Source organism: Corvus brachyrhynchos, unplaced genomic scaffold (genome assembly GCF_000691975.1).
Source record: "Corvus brachyrhynchos isolate BGI_N302 unplaced genomic scaffold, ASM69197v1 scaffold436, whole genome shotgun sequence".
In the NCBI taxonomy this organism is placed as follows: domain Eukaryota; kingdom Metazoa; phylum Chordata; class Aves; order Passeriformes; family Corvidae; genus Corvus; species Corvus brachyrhynchos.
Genome location: NW_008238444.1, coordinates 37783 through 49172, shown reverse-complemented (window position 1 = coordinate 49172; position 11390 = coordinate 37783). Strand labels below are relative to the sequence as shown.

Here is an 11390-nt window from a genome sequence, read left to right as displayed (position 1 = left end):
TGGTGGCTGTGTAGCTCCTGTCCTCTGGAAATCCAGTGGGAAGCCGGTGTCTCTGGTGTTTAGCCTCAGATTATATCCACGATGGGATGCTTGGTTCCTCCCTCTGGGTGGAGCATCTCACAATGGGGTAATGAGTCATGAGGCCAAGTGTTGATTAGGCTCATTAACAGAAGATAGTCCGGAGGGAGTTATCTCTGAGTCAGGCGGCAAAACAATGATGGGCAATTAACAGCAAGATAGTCTGGGGGGAGGAGGCAAGGAAACATTGCCCCACCTGGTTTCAACGGCTCCTGAGGATGGGAATAGAATACACTGCAACCCTCAAGGGATTCAAGGACCCCAGCTTTTACATCGGTATGGTCAGCCAGATATATCAGCTGAGGGATGGTATACGTCCTGAGTATATCGACTTTCTGAAGAGGTTTCAGTGGTGCACTCCCAATCCGATGGAGCCACTCTTCAAGTTTCGTAGGGAGGCCTGGATCAGCGAAACCGGTCCAAGGATCAATCTGTGTGCCTAGATATTTCTCTGAGCTTCCCAGGTCGATCATGTTCAGGGGAGTTCCTCCAACTTGCCAAGCAGGACAGTCATTGATGATATACGCGTCCTTAGTTGGCTTGATGTAAAAGCCATGGCACTTCTCCCCTTGGGTTCGGAGGCCAGAAAGTTTACAAAAGGTCTCCAAAATTTTGATGTTATAACACATGCCTTCCCATGAGTCTCTCAGAAGCACCAGATCATCTGCGAAGGCCATGGCCGTAATCTTGAATCCTCCATGACGGAATCCATGACCTTCTGTTTCCAGTTTACATAGGAGAGGGTCCAGCACCAGGTTGAATAACAAGGGTGACATTGGGTCGCCCTGCTTAACACCAGAGCAGATGTTAATAGGGTCTGTTTTCCCGTTCTTGGTGACAATGTAGGTTTTAACATTCCTGTACATCTCACCGATTAGATAGACTATATGGGAATCAACCCCTCTCTTAACCAAACCAGCAATAATATGCTGGTGGCAAACGGTATCAAATGCCTTGGCTATATCCACAAATACCACCCCCAAACTTCGGTGCTCCTGTTTTGCCTTTTTAACCAAAAGCTGTAACAGCTTAAGGTTCTCAGAACAACCTCCTCGATTACTCGGTGCTCCCCTTTGCTGACCCGTCGCGGCAGGTGTCTCTCGTTGAGGTCCGGTCCAGGCTCTGACGCGTCGCAGTGTCTGTCCGGCCTCCACACGCCTTTGTTTCAGGCGTCTCCTCTCGTTAGCAGCGGCACACACTTTCGTTTCAAGCGTCTCATTTGCAGCTACTCAGATCACTGAGTTTCAGCAACCAACTACACGTTCACCGGGAAGTCTCCTATATGTGGAAAAATCCCTTTTTGCCCCTCTAAAACGTGGGCTCCAATTTATAGGAGAAAGTTTCACGAAGGATGTCTGGACTTCAGGCGTCTCTCTTGAAAGCTGTTTATTGCATAGGCGAAGTTACAGCATTTCAGGGAGTGGGTATCCAGAGCCAGCCCTAAGACCAGTAAAGGTGCAAAAGGTCTCCAGAACCTTGATGTTATGACACATACCTTCCCAGGAGTCACTCAGCAGCACCAAATCGTCAGCAAAGGCTGTGGCCGTAAGTTTAAACCCACCATGATGGAACCCCTTGCCTTCTGCTTTAGGTTTACACAGAAGAGGGTCAAGTGCCAGGGTGAATAACAAAGGTGACATGGGGTTGCCCTGCAGATGTTAATTGGGTCTGTTTTCCCATTCTTAGTGTCAATGTACATCGTGATGTTTCTGTACATCTCACTAACCAGGTGGACCACATGGGAATCAGCCCCCCTCTTAACTAAACCAGTGATGATATGCTGGTGACAAACAGTGTCAAAGGCCTTGACTATATCCACAAACACAACCCTCAGATCTTGATGCTCCTGTTTAGCACTTTTAACCAGAAGCTGTAACAGCTTCAGGTTCTCAGAACAACCAGAAGCACTAATAAAACCCCGTTGTCTGGGCTTAATGGGGCATGCTCGAGCCAGTCTCGCCATAGCAATCCTGGAAAATAAGCTAAACACCACAGAAGCAAAATGGAGATAGGTCTCCAGTTATGGATATCAACAAGTCTCTCCTCCTCGGAAGACTTGGGTATCAAAACTGTCTGGCAGTCCCATAGTGCATCCGGTATAGTTATGGTAACAAGCCAGAGGTTGAAAATCTCTGTCAACTGGGAAAACTTAGGGTCTATTTTAATAAGATGACCCAGAGTAATCCCATCTGGCCCAGGAGCAGAGGTTTTATGCATCTCTTCCATGTTCTTACCAATCTCTTTCTCAGTAATCAGGTCCTGAAACATGGTGTTATCTGCTTCCCTGTATACAAGGAAGGTTTCAAGACCATTAAAACAAACCAATGTTTCCCATCTCTTTGAATATGGATTTTTTGTCCGGGACGGACATAACAGGAGTTCCTGTAACAGTTCCGCCCTCGCTGGTCCCGGGAGGAACCTCAGGTGTCAATGGTTCCTCAGGTTGTCTTGCTTCACACCCAATTTCTTCTTCCTGAACCGGCCCAGAGGGCAAGAACTCATAGGGCTCAGGAAGTACAGCCAGACACTCCGCAGTGTTAACCCGATGGATACCAGCTTTAAAAACAAATTTGGAGTTTATAAACCCCAAAGATACAAGATCGAATCTTTCCTCCTCTAACACCACAGGAGGTGATGGAATTCTGGCATCTCTGATCCATAGATCTAAAGGGTCAGTTTGGGTGGCCATTGACACGTACCGCAAAGCCACAGATTGTACCATTGTCAGACCCAAGTTGGCATTTGGTCAAATTCAGGAGAGGGTTGTCAAAGTCCACAGATGGGACCCTTGACAAACCTGCAGACTGTGTCCAACTAATGCCTTTGGACAAGACTTTGGGCAACAGCGAATGGCTGCACCAACAAATTTTTGTTTCTGCAATTTGTGAAACTACCACTGGGTGGCGATTCCAGCAATAGGGAGGGGAGATATTACCCCCTCACTCACACTGGGGCAGAGGTCGACTTTGTTACCCTTTCGGGTATCCGGTGGGACCACGAGGCGGTGCGACCTCTGAACTATGTCAACAGAGGAGAAGAGCGCTCTGGATGCCAGGGTCCGGGCTAGTCTCCCTAGCCTCGTTTTAGAGAGTCCCATGGCCTCTAGCAACTCAGAGTTCTTCTCATACCACTTCCCCCACGCTCCCAGGGGAAAACCCGTGAACTCTACTGATGTTACATTTGTGAGGTCCTGAATCTGTGGGAGAAGGCGTTGATATTTCTTCACCTTCTCCTCAGCGGCCTCTTTCAAGGAGGAGTTGCTGTGCTCGTACGGCACTGTAACATCCACTACCAGTGCCTTTGCCTCCTTAACGAAGATTAAATCTGGTTTGAATAATTCATTTTCCTCATCTCTCAGGTGTGGCTCTTGGAAAACCGTCCAATTCTCCCTCTTAGCTTCCTGGCTAAGGGTTTCACAGATGAGATTGTGCCTTTTAATTCTGGCTTCCTGAGTAATTGGACAGTTTCCGATGACGTGAGCAGCTGATTCATACACGGCGCCACAGTGTCTACAAGATCGAACACAGACATCGTGTCTACCCCTTGCCAGAAATTCCCGAGTGGGGTAGACATTCGCTCTTAATTGCAACGCAGTTATAAGTTTCCTGTGGGGGATGCTGCGGTAATGCACCAACCAATCATTACAGATCTTATCCTTCTCAAAATTTTCAATCCCATGGCCCTGGGCGACCAGATGTTTCCATTTCTTAAATTCCACCTTCCGCCAGTCACACGGTCTAGGGAGGTGAAGCTTAGAACGTGGTGCCTCCCACTCTGACAAGGCTTCGCTGCCCTCACTAACAATTTCCATCACTGGGATGGGATCCCAAATCTGGGGGATGGACTCTCGAACGCCACCAGCTTTAATCCATAGTTTCTCGTATAATAATTCCAGATGTTCACCCTTTAAAAAGGAAACTAAAGTCCCATCCGAAGATTGTGCTAATTTATGCAATCTTCGCGCTTGGATACTTGGTATAAGTGCCGCCAGCTTGATAAGTCCCAGCCCTCCATCCTTAAGTCTCGAATACAAGATGGCATCACATGTACTAGTTGGAAGATGAAGCCACTCCTTGACCGCTTTCTTAATCATAAGGTCAAGGGATTCGAGGAGCCCAGATTTTGCATCAGTATGGTCGGCCAGATATATCAGTCTAGGGATGGTATATGTCTGGAGTATATCGACTTTCTGAAGAGGTTTCAGTGGTGCACTCCCAATCCGATGAAGCCATTCTTCTAGTTTTTCTGGAAGTTTTGGATCAGCAAAACCGGTCCAAGGATCGATCTGTGCGCCTAGATATTTCTCTGAGCTTCCCGGGTCGATCATGTTCAGGGGAGTTCCTCCAACTTGCCAGACAGGACAATCATTGATGGTATACGCGTCCTTAGTCGGCTTGATGTAAAAGCCGTGGCACTTCTCCCCTTGGGTTCGGAGGCCAGAAAGTTTACAAAAGGTCTCCAAAATTTTGATGTTATAACACATGCCTTCCCATGAGTCGCTCAGAAGCACCAGATTGTCTGCGAAGGCCATGGCCGTAATCTTAAATCCTCCATGATGGAATCCATGACCTTCTGTTTCCAGTTTACATAGTAGAGGGTGCAGCGCCAGATTGAATAACAGAGGTGACATTGGGTCACCCTGTTTAACACCGGATCGGATGTTAATAGGGTCTGTCGTCCCATTCTTGGTGACGATGTACATTTTGATATTCTTGTACATCTCACCTATTAGATGGATTATATGGGAATCGACCCCTCTCTTAACCAAACCAGCAATGATATGCTGATGGCAAACGGTATCAAACGCCTTGGCTATATCCACAAACACTACACCTAAACTTCAATGCTCCTGTTTTGCCTTTTTAACCAGAAGCTGTAACAGCTTAAGGTTCTCAGAACAGCCTGATGCACTGATAAAACCCCTTTGTCTGGGGTTAATGGGACATGTTCGAGCCAGTCTCGCATTCACGATCCTGGAGAATAACCTAAATACCACCGATGCAATGGTAATAGGCCTCCAGTTATTGATATCGCCAAGTTTCTCCTCATTGGATGACTTGGGTATCAAAACTGTCCGGCAGTCCCGCAGCGCATCTGGTACTGTTCCGGTGGCAAGCCAGAGGTTGAAGATCTCTTTCAACTGGGAGAACCTAGGGTCTGCTTTGATAAGATGACCCAAAGTAATCCCATCTGGCCCAGGAGCGGAGGTTTTAGATATCTCCCTCAAGTTTTTAGCAATCTCCTTCTCAGAAATCATGTCTCGAAACATGGTGTTATCTGCTTCCCTGTATACAGGGAAGGTTTCAAGACCAATAAAACAAACAGATGTTTCCCATCTCTCTTTGAATGCCTTGTGGATAACACCAGATGGTATTTGGCACTGCAGGGCTTCCACGTTATCCAGTATAGTACGTGCCAACCTCCCTCTATGAATCTGGAACAATTTCTGATATCTCAGATATTTTCCCTTCTTAACGGCCCTTTTCTGCATCCACTTAGTTGTTTTACCGGATGCCTTTTGGCCTTTAGGCCTCCGTGGCCTTCTCGGTTTAGACCCTTTTTGGTTAAGCTCAACCACACTATCCCGAAACTTTTCATATACTTCGTTCACCACTAGCTGCGGATCTTGCCCATCTATGATTTCCTCAAAGGCCTCCTGATACATGATGAACTCGCCAGCCGATAGCTTCAGCTTGATGGCATCACGATAGTGGAGCCTCAAGTGTCCCTCACTTTGCCTCTTAGCAGATTGGGGAGGTTCTTCTCTCCCTGCATCCCCTCCTTCTCTAGATTGAACTTTTCTCGAGGGACCTTTTCCCAGAAGGCGTCTTTTGTCACTAATCTGCTTTGGCGTCTTAGATGGTAAGTGCTCCGCTATCAGCTGATTGATGTTCCTGCTACCGGCAAACTTAACCACCAGTTGGTTCAGGAGAGCCTCTTCCTCTTCGGTCCATGCCCTTTTATGGGCCCCCCCGCAAAGATGTTTCTTTAGGGTGGGAGGCAACTATTCATTCCGCATTACGCACAATAGGATGTTGTAACCTCTTGTGTTGGCCCAGTCCAATTTTGGTAGCAAAGCCACGGGAACATACCTCACAGATCCAACTGCCCGTGGGAGCCATATGACCTTCCCCTTTACACTGAGGGGTGTGACAGGCGATACTGTGGTATTTCAGATTTTGTTTACCACATTTAGAGCACCTGAACCAGATCTTTCTACATCCATGGGCTTTCTTTAGATGGACTATTAGCCCCTGCATCCTAGTAAACCGGGTCGTACAGCATGGACATGATGGATTTTTGTCTGGGACAGATATCACAGGAATTCCTGTAATTGTTCCGTCCCTGCTGGTCCCGGGAGGAGCATCCGGTGTTACTGCCTCCTCTATTTCTCTTATTTCACACCCATTTATTTCCTCCTGAACCGGCCCAGAGGGCAGAGTTTCATAAGGTTCAGGAAGTACCGCCAGACACTGTGCAGTGTTGCCCAGATGGCTCCCAACCTCAAAATCAAGTTTAGAGTTAATAAACTCCAAAGATGCTAGATCGAACTTCTCCTCCTCTAACACTACAGGTGAAGATGATATTCTAGCCTCCTCAACCCACAGATCTAGAAGGCCGTTGACACATACCTCAAAGCTACAGATTGTACTATTGTCAAGACCATGATGGCGTTTGGTCAAGTTGAGAAGAGGGTTGTCAAAGTCTGCAGATAGAACCCTCAACCAGTCTGCAGACTGCGTTCAACTAATGCCCGTGAACAAGGCTTTGGGCAACAGCTAAAGGCTGTGCCAATAAATTTGTTTCTGCGATTAGTGAATCTACCACTGGCTGGCGAGTCCAGCAATAGGGAGGGAGATATTGCTCCCTCACTCACTCTGGGGCAGAGGTCGACTTAGTTACCCTTTCGGGTATCCGGTGGGACCACGAGGAGGTGCGACCTCTGCAGCTATGCCCAGTTAGTAACAATGACCCCTTAAGAGAGTCATAGTTACTCCCGCCGTTTACCCGCGCTTCATTGAATTTCTTCACCTGGACATTCAGAGCACTGGGCAGAAATCACACAGTGTCAACACCTGCCTGGGGTCACATCCACCGTGAATACTTGCTTTGCCTTCACAAATATTAGCTCCTGTTTCTATACCTCATTGCTGTCATCTCTTAGATGTGGTTCCTGAAACATTACCCGCTCCTCCTGTTCAGCTCCCTTTGGTAACATTTCACGGATGTAATTGTGCCTTTTAATTCTTGCATCCTCCATCCATGATTGGGCAGTTCCCGATGACCTGAGAGCATGTTCCATTCTCAGCCTGGCACTGGCTGCAGGATTTGATGTGCCTTTCTTACCTACCCTTTGCCAGGAACTTTCTGGTGGGGTAAATGTTGGCTCTCACCTGCAGTGCTGTTCCAAGCTCCCTGTGGGGTATGTGCCTCTGTAGCTCTTGATCCAGAAGTTGATGGTCCTTTCCCATTCAAAGCTGGTAATAGCCAGGCCCTGGGATACCAGTTTGGTCCATTTTGCAAATTCTACTTTTCTCCAGTTGTGTGGTTTCAGAGAGCTGGTCTTTGGAGTGGCTACCTCCCATTCTGATGTTATTTCCTCATCACCAAATTTGGGTGCTTCTGTCACTGGTTTGGGTTGCCATATTGATGGTGTCTTGTCTTTGTCTCCTGCGGCTGGTATCCATGCTTTTCATAGGCTTGTTGTATTTGTTCTTTCTTCAGAAATGTTTTGATTGTTTCATCTGATGATTGAGCAAGTCTATTCAGTCTTTGATCTTGTACAGTTGGAATCAGTCCTATCAACCTGGTGGTACTCAAACCTCCTTTGTGCTTGAATACAGGATGGTGTCACATGTGCTTGGGGGTAGATGCCACCATTCCTTGACAGTCGATCATACTTGTAAGCCAAGCCCTTTTAGTGCTGTGAAGAGCTGAAAACCTGAGGGAAGAGAAAGAGGAGATGCTTAAAGCTGAAATTCTGTTGTAAAGCTATGAAGTATCAGAGTACCCATTGTAATTTCATGAAGGCATGGGGGGTGAGGCGTTCAACTTGTGAGCAAAAGCACCTGCGCTGAGATAAGCAGATGCTGAAGCAGCTGTAATTTCATGAGAAGTTTGAACGGGGAGAGATGGAAGCAATGAGGACCTTTGCTCCAAATGGAAAAGGAGAAGACCTCAGTTCCTAGAGATGCTCCCAGAGATAGTCCTAGAGATGAAGATGAGGAGGATCCTTTGCTCCCAGGGAAGGAGGAGGACCTCTATTCTTAGAGATGAAATGCTCCCAGAGATGGGTAAAGAGAACTTTTGTTTCTGAACTGTTCAACCTTAAAATTGCACCCCAGTAGCTCAAGATTGGACCCTTGAAAGCAGTTGTGGGAAAAGCTGCAAGTCGTGGGAAGGGACTCTCACATGATGCAAGCAGAGAACCAACCCAGGCGGCTGTCTCGTTGTGATAGTTTCTCCATAGCATGAGCGAGAGAGACTCCTCGTCCTAAATGAACTGAACAAGGTTATTATGGAAATGGTAAACAGACTAAACATCTCAAGGGTTGTCTCTTTACATTGTCAGTGGGAGAAGGGAGGAAGGTGGGGGGAGGGGAAGAGTTCTGAAGGTGTGGTATGATTTTATTTTTTCCCTTTTTCCCTCTTTTAGGTCTGTTAATAAATTTCTTTATATTCTTTCAATTATAGTGTCTGCTTTGCGTTTCTCCTAATTCTTATCTCACAGAAGGCAAACAGTAATGAGTATTTTGAACCAAACCACTACACCAAAGGACTCAAGGAACCCTGCTTTGACATCTGTTTGGTCTGCCAAGTAGGTCAGTCTGGGGATGGTATAAGGTTTCAAGATGTCCATTTTCTGTAATGGTTTCAGTGGTGCCTTATTGATCCATTGTAACCAATCTCCTGATTTTACAGATAGTTCCAGTTTAGATACACCAGCCCAAGGGTCAATCTGCAGGCCCGGATATTTAAGAACTACCAGGGACAATCATATTGAGGGGTGTGGCATTAACAGTCCATGCTGGACAGTCCTTGTGTGCCCCCAACAATATTGCATGGGTGAGATTTGCTCAAGCCTAACAGAAATCAGCAGTTCTGGCATCAAAGCTCTTCTCGGCCTCCCACCATCAGAAGAGTTCATGCAGAAAAGAGGACAAAGAGACTGAAACTTCTCTCACTATGTTTGCCCTTTCCAAATTTGGCAGCTCCCAGCAATGGAGATTCCCTTTTCCCTGGTTTTCACTCGCTCTGGTCTGGGACCCTGTACTAGTTCGAAATCAAACCAGTGGGAAACACCAAGTCAGAATAACAATTTAATGGGGAAGTTAAAGAAAAGGAAAGAAAAAAAACTAAAAGAAAACACTGGTTCAAACTAACAGAGTCAAGATACAACCTGAGTCCCTGTTAGGCAGGGTGGTGGTAGCAGTCTGGTAGAATGGTGGCTGCAGTCCTCTGAAGCAGTGATCCTGTAGAAAAAAAAGGGTCTGTTCTTCCTCAGAAGGTCCAGTGGTGGCTGTGTAGCTCCTGTCCTCTGGAAATCCAGTGGAAAGGCATTGTCTCTGGTGTTCAGTCTCAGCTTATATCCACGATGGGATGCTTGGTTCCTCCCTCTGGGTGGAGCATCTCACAATGGGGTAATGAGTCATGAGGCCAAGTGTTGATTAGGCTCATTAACAGAAGATAGTCCGGAGGGAGTTATCTATGAGTCATGCGGCAGGACAATGATGGGCCATTAACAGCAAGATAGTCTTTGGGGCGGAGGCAAGGAAACACTGCCCCACCTGATTTCAACACCTCATGAGGATGGTAATAGAATACACTGCAACCCAGGACAGACCCTGATGGCAAACACCTTCTTAAACCACAGCCTCTTCCTTCCACACTGTGAACATCACCTCCAGCAGTGCTTCACTCAGGACTTTCAGGGCACCCCAGGCCCCTCTGCAGAAATGCCCTTGCTCTGGGGGCTTCCCCCTAGGCTCTGCAGTCCCAGTGGTGCTGGTCCCCATAGCCCAAGGAGTCTTGCCTGTGAGTCTGATGGTGCTGAACAGAAAGTCTGTGCTGAACCTGAAAAATCTCATGATGTTTAGCTTTAATGTGTGCTAACCATGGAGTTTCTTCAAGTTTCTTGGGTTTCTGGGCCGTTCCCAGGCAGTTGCTGGGGGAGTTCCTGAGGCAGGTCCCAGGCGGTTTCTGGGTGGGTGCCTGGGTGGCTTCCAAGGTGGTTCTCAGGCAGATCCTTGGGAATTTTCAGCAGGTTCCTTGATGGGTTTCGAAAGGTTCCTGGGGTGGGTTTCCAGAGAGGTTACATGAGCAGGATTCTGGGTGGGTTCCCACATGGATCCTGGGCAGTTCCTTGGAGAGGTTGCTGGGTGGATCCTGGGTGGCTCCCTGGACAGGTTCCCATGTAGTTCCTAGGAAGGATCCCAGGTGGTCCCCACTCATGTTCCCAGGCCATTCCCATGACAGTTCATGGGTGATTCCTGGAATCCGTTTCCAGTCTCAGTCAGGCAGCGCAGCCTCTCCTGCTGTGGCTGTGCTGCTGCCCCAATCCTGTTTGCCGTCCCACCATGTCCCCACCTGGCCCAGAGCAAAAAACAAAAATCATGAGTCAATCAATCCAAACTGAAGTATACTGAAAATTATCTGTCGGAGGAGGGTGTGTCTCTGTGTATGCGTGTGTGGGGGTGTGTCTCTCAAAAGGATAGAAAGGGTAAGGATTAAAAGAAGATGGCCAAAAGGCTCAAGAGGACTTAAACGCACTTAAACTCAGCAACATTTAACTTAATTGATCCCCTAAATTAAACTCCACAATTTAGCAGAGGAGCAACACCTAATAGCATTTAAATTGTACTTCAACTACACAACATTTAACTTAGAACTTCACTGAAACCCAGCACCTCAGCAAAGGACCCACACAGGCTTTACCACAGCACAAGAGCAACTTACAGGCCTGACCTAGGGCCAAACCTAAAGCACTTGAGAGTCCAGGGGAGCAGCTCCTCTCCCACCTTCCAGAGAGCACATGCACACCTGCACACACACAAGCACACAAAGAGCCTGCACAAGGTACCTGTGAAAAATTCCCCTCCAAGGCACTGAAATACTCCCTGCAGATGCCTTGGCATCTTCTCACCAAAGGGAAAAGGCTGAGGCCTCCAGGAGTGGGGGCGTTGGCAGCCCAGGAGCTGTCGTCCTTCAGGGATCCCCCGAGTGCAGCCAACGGGAGAGTTCCTGGCTCACAGGGGCCCCACTCACAGGGACTTTGCTGCTCACCGCTGCTGCGGCCCAGCACAGCTCCAGGG

General features: G+C 47.7%; 1 long non-coding RNA gene across 1 annotated transcript in view; it reads right to left on the bottom strand.

Annotated features, from left to right (window-relative positions):
* Positions 1 to 9847: 9847 nt before the first annotated feature.
* The window catches only part of LOC108447264, a 5637-nt gene continuing 4094 nt past the window's right edge, over positions 9848 to 11390 (bottom strand). Inside the window, exon 3 of the long non-coding RNA XR_001862732.1 lies at positions 9848 to 10665. This is a non-coding gene — a long non-coding RNA (uncharacterized LOC108447264). The remainder of the gene's footprint in view (positions 10666 to 11390) is intronic.